Source organism: Eschrichtius robustus, chromosome 1 (genome assembly GCF_028021215.1).
Source record: "Eschrichtius robustus isolate mEscRob2 chromosome 1, mEscRob2.pri, whole genome shotgun sequence".
In the NCBI taxonomy this organism is placed as follows: Eukaryota; Metazoa; Chordata; class Mammalia; order Artiodactyla; family Eschrichtiidae; genus Eschrichtius; species Eschrichtius robustus.
In genome coordinates, this window is record NC_090824.1 from 49,907,653 (window position 1) to 49,916,967 (window position 9,315).

Below are 9,315 nucleotides of genomic sequence, written 5' to 3' on the forward strand. Positions count from 1 at the left end.
CTCAATAACTTTCTATTTCTATGACTGTCTATTTCCCAAGAGAGAATTTCAAGATACTTCAGTAATCCACAAAATCTTAACTTTTCTGCCACTTATTCTGTAATGTTTTTACTGAGTCTCAGCTTATCACAGCCCTTCTGGTACAGGAAACAGCACCCCTATCTCCATCACTTTGCTGTCCTTTGGTGTCCTTTTCTTCCCCAAGAATCTTTTTACACTCCTTCAAGGGACCAGGGCATTCCTGCTTCCTCCTGTCTGCTCCAAATCAAAGACCTGCTCTCAAGAGCCTCCATTGATGGCAGCGTGATACAACAGAGCTAGATGGTGGTTCAGTACCTCACCCTCCTTTTAGCAGAGAGAGGCCCAGAGAGGGTAATCAGTTGCTCAGAATTGTACAGTTAGTTATAAGGAGATGGAATTTGAACTTAGACCTCTTAATGGCCAAAAGAGTGCTCTTTCTAACATATAATGTAGGCTTGTATTAATATGCCATTTATAGCCTAAACTAGCACTCCTTTTTCAGATATTTGCCTTCTTTCAAGATCAGAACTTAAGCTAAAATAATAACGTGGAACTCTATGTTCAATAGGATATTGGTGGGGGGGTGTCATAGAGCTCTTTTGAGGTTCCTAAAATTGTATCATACAGCTGCCTACAAAACAGCCTAATGTCACACAGGAAGTAACTCACAGCTTACATTTTATTGAGAGAAACAAGGATAACATCATTGGCATCTGCAATGTGCCAGAAACTGTGTTACAAACTTTACATGTGGGATTTCATTTCATCTTTAAAACAAGTCAATGAGGTAGCTATTATCACCCTATTCATATTTATAAATGTATATACTCATAAAATTTTTATAATATAAAAAGTTATATATTTAGAAATAGGGTAGAAAAGTACAGTAGGTATTTCTCATGCTTTGTGACTGTCTTTGAAAACCCTTCCTACATCAGAGTAATTTCCCACATTGTGAATCTGAACTCCCCAAGGCAGAAGCCCAAACTCTCTTGCTCAGCACCTTGGCAGCTAGAGTGCAGGCTCTCCCAGGCAGGCGTACTCACACAAGTCTCAGTCGAAAAAAGAGCAGCATGAGGAAGCAGGTGCTGTGTTGACTCCATTTTTTCTGGCTTGGATGGTGACAAGGAGTCCGGTCTTCAGTGGCAGGAATGGTGGAGAGTCTTGGGTGTAGTGTCCACTCATCTACAGCACCAGTGGCAGCAGCACTGAGGTAGCTGAGACAATCCCACATAGTGGTTTTGGTATTGTTTCTGGATGCGTAGGCTCCAGATCTGACTCTGACTCTCCCAGAGATTCTCCAAACTATTTAATATCCCTTAATAGATCCTTGAACTAGCTAGTTTAAGGAACTAGCGGCTTCTGTGGTTGGCAAGTAAGATCCCAGTCCCCAAATCAAAACCGCAATGGGATATCACCTCAGTCCCATTAGGATGACTACTATGAAAGAAAGAGAGGTGAGGAAGGGGAGGGAGAGGAAGGGAGGGCAGGGAAGGAAAAAAATTGTTGGCAAGGATGTGGGAAAATAGGAACCCTGTGCACTGTTGGTAGGAATGTAAAATGGTATAGTTGCTGTGAAAAACAGTATGGTGGTTCTTCAAAAAATTAAAAATATAATTACCATATGACCCAGCAATCCCACTTCTGGGTATATACCAGAAAGATTGAAAGCAGGGTCCTGAAGAGATATCTGTGCACCCATGTTCATAGTAGCGTTATTCACAGTAACTAAAATGTGAAAGGTACATAGAGTAGTCAGAATCACAGAGACAGAATGTAGAAGGGTGGTGGCCAGAGGCTGTGGGTGGAAAGAAGGGGAAATTATTCTTTAATGGGTACAGAGTGTCCATTTGCAAGATGAAGAGGGTTCTGAGATATATGGTGATGATGGTTGCACAACAATGTGAAAGCACTTAGTACCACTGAACTGTCCACTTAAAAGTGGTTAAGATGGTGTGTTGTGTGAAGTTTACTACAATTTTTTTAAAAAGGTTGACAATACCAAGTGCTAGCATGGATCTGGAGCAACTGGAACTCTCACATATTTCTGATGGGAATGCCAAATGGTACGGCCATTTTGAAAAACCATATGGCAGTACCTCAGAAATTTAAACATATATTTACCATACAATCCAACCGTTCCAATTCTCAGTATTTACCCAAAAGAAATGAACACATATGCCCACAAAAAAATTTATTCACAAACAGGTGTCAGCAATGGAGGAAAGGGCAACATGAGGGATACTTGTAGTGATAGAACTGTTCTGTAGCTTGACTTTATCAGTGTGAATACCCAGTTGTGATACTGTACTATAGTTTTGCAAAATGTTATCATTGGAGGAAATGGGGGAAAAAAGTTTATGAGATCTCTATGTGAATCTAGAATTATCTCAAATTAGAAAGGTTAATTTTTTTTAAACTCTTTTTTAAAAAATTAATTAATTATTTATTTATTTATTTTTGGCTGCTTTGGGTCTTCATTGCTGTGTGTGGGCTTTCCCTAGTTGTGGCGAGCGGGGGCTACTCTTTGTTGTGGTGCACAGGCGTCTCATTGCAGTGGCTTCTCTTGTTGCGGAGCACCGGCTCTAGGTGCGTGGGCTTCAGCAGTTGTGGCACACAGGCTCAGTAGTTGTGGCTCGTGGGCTCTGGAGCGCAGGCTCAGTAGTTGTGGCGCACGGGCTTAGTTGCTCTGCGGCATGTGTGATCTTCCCGGACCATGGCTCGAACCCGTGTCCCCTGCATTGGCAGGCGGATTTTTAACCACTGAGCCACCAGGGAAGTCCCTAGAAAGGTTAATTCTTTAAAAAAACAAACAAGAAAAATCCCAGACCAATACACGAAGTAATTTTCCTGGTTTCACACAACCAAAAAAGCATAGAACCCAAAGATGAACCCAGGTCTGGTTCATCCTCTATCACATGCTGTCTCCTTTCTTAGAGATCATCCCATGGGCAGCATGATGTGGTGGGAAGAGTGTGCTCTGCCAGTGGGAAGTGCTGGCTTCCTGAGTAGAAACCCCTGGGAGTGTTTCTTAGTTCTCTGAGTGACGAGAAAGATGATGTTTTTCCTTGATTGATAGGTGTTAAGTGAATCTATAAATTTACATATGTTGTCAGTAAAGTATTGAATACATTTTAGTGTAAATGAAATTCCCACCTGAAAAGAAAACAGTATACAGAGATCATTAGTATCATAACAATAATAACAATTAAAGCTAACATGATTAGAGCACTCATTTATGTTCACAACTTTAAGAGGTAGCTGATTTCTAGGTTGCCGATGAAACAGATGAAGCCTAAGGAAGTTGAGTAACTTGCCTCACAGATGGTTCATAGCAGAGCTGGATTTGATCCCAGGCAGTCTGGCTCCAGAGTTCATCCTCTTAATGGGAACTTCAGGTGAGATGATATTGTAGAAAAAGAAATATGTTGCTGGTGAAGGATTTCTTATCATTTAGCGGGAATATTGTTTAAATTCATATTTTTCACAAGGACCTACATGTGGATTCAGTTTAGATGCTTCACAATAATATCTCACTACTAATATTTGACAATGAGCCATTCTTATGAAAGCTATTTACAAGAACAGGATTTCCCCATGTGGTGGTAACTATGATCTCCATTTAATCCTTGGCATGCATGCAGCTTGAAGATGACTTTATGCAACTATTTAGATCTTCTGGATCAATAGACACCTAAAAATTCAATGGGAAATGTATCTAGGGTGCCAGAGATTTCTGTTTGCACAAAGAGTTATTTAGACACCAATGAAGAAGCATCATAAAGTTTCTCTGAAGAGGGGAAGTTGAGAAGACTTTGAGTATTAAGTCCATTCAAGAAACATATGCATTTCTAAAACAATCTGTATGGAATCTCACTTTAAGTAAAGAATATTTTTAAAATGCAAATAATTTCTACTTCCTGCCCTCCTCCTCCACATTGTCACACACATGAATATTTGTTTTGATACTGGGTTTTCTTAAGGCAGATTTACACTTCTTTAACCATGTAATTAGAGCTATTTAATTTAAAGCCACAGTGTGGTACAACAGATGGAAAGAATACAACTCAGAATTGAGACACAGGTTCTAGCCCTGTTTGTTGCCTAGAACAAATCTATTTTTTTTTTAACATCTTTATTGGAGTATAATTGCTTTACAATGGTGTGTTAGTTTCTGCTTTATAACAAAGTGAATCAGCTATATGTATACATATATCCCATATCCCCTCCCTCCTGAGCCTCCCTCCCACCCTCCCTATCCCACCCCTCTAGGTGGTCACAAAGCACTGAGCTGATCTCCCTGTGCTATGCGGCTGCTTCCCACTAGCTATCTAGTTTACATTTGGTAGTGTATATATGTCCATGCTGACAAAGGATTAATCTCCAAAATTTGGTTTTTTGACTCCTAAAAAGTCATTTAGATTTTTGGTAGCTGTTTCCTCAAATGCCAAATGTGCCCTGTCTCCTTCACAGAACCTGGTGAAGTGTTTTGAGAAGCAAAAAGTACAATGTGAATTCCAGTCCTCCAAGGTCTCCTATCTCGCTTCCTCCAGGGAAGACACTCGCTGGGAGGGGAGGCAGGAGAGCAGGCTGTGCATGATGATACAGTGCTTGGTCTCCGGAAAGTCTCTTCTCAGCCTCCAGAGCCCAGCGTGGTGTCTGACCCAGGTCAGCACCCAGCAGAAGTCTGCTTTCCAAACAGCTATTTCTGTGCCATGGCTTTAAGCTGAAGTTCACAAAGTAATTTATGTTCTTTCTTATTTATTGTCTCATAAATTTTTTTTGACATTTACCTTTTCCCTAGAATATAATGATTCAAAAATCATACAAGCCCAGAAATGTACATAGATCGTCTGCAATTAAGTGTGGTTAGCAATCATCTGTCCAGAATGGCAGAGATGTACACCATGAGATCTGGAGACTTGTCTCCTGAAGAAGGATCACCGTATACATTGTCTCACACACTGGTGGCCCAGGGCCAACCACATAAACCCTCCGGGGTTTCGTGTTAATCTTGCTGAGCTCTCACAGTATTTGGGTTCGTTGGCAAAAGTACCGGGTGGTTGTTTTAAAATCAGAAGATGCAAAAAAAGTGTTGACGTTGTTAAAGGTAGACTCAGAAACAAAGGAAGCTTTTAGAAGAAGAGGTGCTTTAAAAGAATGGCTTATCATATATAAAATGCAATGAGTACCTAAAGGGAAAAATACACACAAAATAACTAAGGTTATGGTGATTAGGGATGAAAACACTTTATTCTCTTGTTGGTTGGGCCCACATAGAAAGTCAAGGATGATAGGCTTTTATTTAAACTGACTTTCCAGTATTTACACTGATTCACCTTTACTATCTCCAGATAAGGGAGAAAGTTATTTACACAGCTGGTTTTGTGACGTTTAAGCAGTGGCTGGTCAGGAAGAACCTGGCTGACACTTGGCTTCTCTTTAGGTTGTTCACAAGGTGTTCTTAGTTGTTGTAACTCCATTCGCCACTAGAGCATGGGCTTTGGAAAAAGGTGGAGTCGGGTTTGAAACCTGCTGTCAGCCCTGGAGAGCTGGGTGGCCTTGACTATGTGGACCAACCTCTCAGAGCCTCAGCTTCTTCTTTAGTAAGATGGGGTAGTTAATAATGCCGACCAGTTAACAAATCCAACCACATAAGATTGTTATAAAGATTAGAGTTAATATAGATATTGAGCCTGAAACGTTAAGTACCCCTAAAGGGTAGTCATGAACTCGTTTCTGTAAGTGCCCTGGAAATAATTTCTAAATCCACTTAAAGCAGAGAAAGTAAATTCAAGTATTTCCTCAAGTGGCTGTATAGCGTCATTTTAAGATCACAGTGACTAAGCTCACTTTTCCTTACAGGAAGCATAATTGGGGGTGGCAGGGAAGCTTGAACCATTGCCCTGGTTTCAGCACTCAGATGAGGCCTCAGGATTCTGCCCAACCTCACGGAAGTTTGCTCTTCAGAGTTGGGAGCTGCACACAGAGGAATTTGCTGAGCCACCGTGATAAGGAAGCGTAAGGACAAGACTTGCCTTCCTGGCAACTTAAAAAAAGGAGGGTACTATATTGCATGTAATATGTACTTTGGGTCAACTCCCAATGTCCTATACATTAACTCAAGAATCCTGACAACCACTTCTACTGTGTTAGGTAGTACTAGCAAACGGGTTAGCAGCAAAGGGTCTGTAGTCAGACTGCCTTCATTCCTGTCCCCACTTCACAACTCGCTAGTTTTGTGTCCTTAGACACGTGACTTATCCATTCTAAAACTCACTTTCCTCATCTGAAACCCAGGATAATATTGATGCCCATCTCCTAGGGTTGTTGTAAGGCTCATACATAAAATATTCTTAGCTTAACGCCTGCCACGAAGTAAGCACTAGTTAAATAATTATTGCTGTTGTTGGTTGGCCAATAGTCACTATCTTGCACAAAATCAAACACCAGTAAGAAGGTAGAAATGCTGGTCTTCTGATGCCAAATCCCAGGCTCTTTCTCTTACCATGTGTTACTCTACTGAATGTTTATTGCTTGCTTAAATGATTAAAATACCACAGTGCTGTTTGTGTTATCCAGGGGCACTGAAGTATTCTCTCTAATTATGCAGAGGTGCAAATCAAAGATCGCTCCAAGTAGAAAATCATAATGTTGTTTCACTGTTCTTTGCGCTTGCTTGAGAAAAAGAACCCACATATCAGACCATTTCTCACCCTCCCAGGAACTCTGCTTCCTGGGAGTTACAATTCTTTGATATCAAAACCAGTTCCAGTCGTGCCAGCTGAAAGGGCTGACTGCAGTTTGACAGTGTAGAGGCCATAGCATTCTCTCTGTTTGGGGCCAAGTGGTGACGTCAACTGTTTGTCTCCCTTTCAAAGTTGTTCTCTTGTATTTTGCTCCAACTTCCTCCAAATACAACGACTGGTGCAGCTGCAGGTGCCACCAGCTCTCTGGCTCATTGCTTAGTTAGGCTTAAATGACTGTGCGCTTGCTCCCTGCTTCCCTATTGGGCTTGGCACAGCTCCAGGCTGCTTGGGTACTGAAGCCTGTGAAGTCCATGAAGTTGGTTTTCCAGACTAACTTTAACCTGGAATGAACTTCAGACAAGGTAGCTCTGGAGAAATTCATATTTACTTTCCTACCTCATTTACAAATAATTTTTCAAATTGTCAAAGAGAAACATTCACCAACATAGACCATACCCTGGGCCATAAAACAAACCTCAACACGTTTGAAAGAAATTAAATCACACAAAGGGATTTCTCTGAAAGCAATGGAATTAAACTAGAAATTGATAACAGAAAGATATCTGGAAAATCTGTTTAAAAAAAAGTTGGAAATTAAAACAGCACAGTTCAGAATAGCCCATGGTTCAAATAGGAAGTCATGAAGGAAATTATAAAATATTCTGAGCGGAATGAAAATGAAAATACAACATATCAAGATGTCTGGGATGCATTTAAAGTCATGCTTAGAGGAAATTTTATGGCATTAAAGGCTTATATTAGCAAAGAAGAAAGATCTAAAATTAATGATCTCTGTGACTTCCCTGGTGGTCCAGTGGTTAAGACGCCACGCTCCCAATGCAGGGAGCCCAGGTTCGATCCGTGGTCAGGGAACTAGACCCCGCCTGCCACAACTAAGAGTCTGCATACCGCAACTAAAAGATCCTGCGTGCCACAACTAAAGATCTCGCATGTCGCACAAAGATCCCACACACGGCTATGAAGATCCCGCGTGCCACAACTAAGACCTGGCACAGCCAAATAAATAAATATTTTTAAAAAAATAATAATAAAATAAAATTAATGGTTTAAGCTTTCATACTAAAAAACCAGAAAAAGCAGCTAAAAGCAAAGCAAGGCGAAGGAAGAAAATAATAAAGAGATGAATCAGTGAAATTGAAAAACCACAGAGGAAATCAATTAAGTCAAAATCTGTTTCTTTTAAAAAATCAACAAAATTGGTAAGCCTTAGTCAAACTGATCAGGAAAAAGAAGGAAACCCCCCCAAATTACTAACATCAAAAATGACAGGGGCTTCCCTGGTGGTGCAGTGGTTGAGAATCTGCCTGCCAATGCAGGGGACACGGGTTCGAGCCCTGTCTGGGAAGATCCCACATGCCGCGGAGCAACTAGGCCCGTGAGCCACAACTACTGAGCCTGCGCGTCTGGAGCCTGTGCTCCGCAACAAGAGAGGCCGCGATAGTGAGAGGCCCGCGCGTCGCGATGAAGAGTGGCCCCCGCTTGCCACAACTAGAGAAAGCCCTCGCACAGAAACGAAGACCGAACACAGCCAAAAATAAATAATAATTAAAAAAAAAAAAAAATGACAGAGTACACTACTATACAAAGGATAATAATATAATACTATTATATATGAACAACTTTATGCCCATAAGTTCAAATATCTAGATGAAATAGATAAATTTCTTGAAAGACACAAACTACCAAATCTCAAGAAGAAATACATACCCTGAATAGTCCTATATTTTATATAATAAAGAAGTAGAATTTGTAATTAAAAATATTTCAACAATGAAAATTCCAGATGGCTCTACTGGCAGATTTTACCAAACATTTAAGGAATAAATAATACCAATTTAATATAAACTTCTCCAGAAGATAAAGGAGAAGGAAACACTTGCCAACTCATTTTATGAGATCAGCATTACCTTGATACCCAAACCAGACAAAGACATGAAAATTAAACTATTAATATCTCTCAAACAATGTAAAAATCCTTAATAAAATATTATTAATAAACTCCAGCAGTGTATCAAAATGATAGAACACCATAACCAAGCTGGTTTTATCCCAGGAATGTAAGGTTGGTTCAACATTTTAAAATCAATTACAGTAATTCACTATATCAACAGACTAAACAAGAAAAGTCATTATTTCAATAGATGCAGAAAAGTATTTGACAAAATTCACCATCCATTCATTATTAAAAACAAAACAAAACAAAACAAAAAAACACCTTTCAGCAAATTGCAATTAAAAAGAACTTCTCTGGACTTCCCTGGTGGTCCAGTGGTAAAGAACCTGCCTTCCAATGCAGGGGACACGGGTTCGATCCCTGGTTGGGGAAGTAAGATCCCACATGCTGCGGGGCAACTAAGCCCGCGCACCACAACTACTGAGCTCTCACGCCTCAATGAGAGAGCCCGCGTGCCGCAAACTACAGAGCCCACACGCTCAGGAGCCTGCACACCGCAACTACAGAGCCCATGCACCCTGGAGCCTGCGTGCCACAACTAGAGAGAGAAAACCTGCACGCCACAACTAG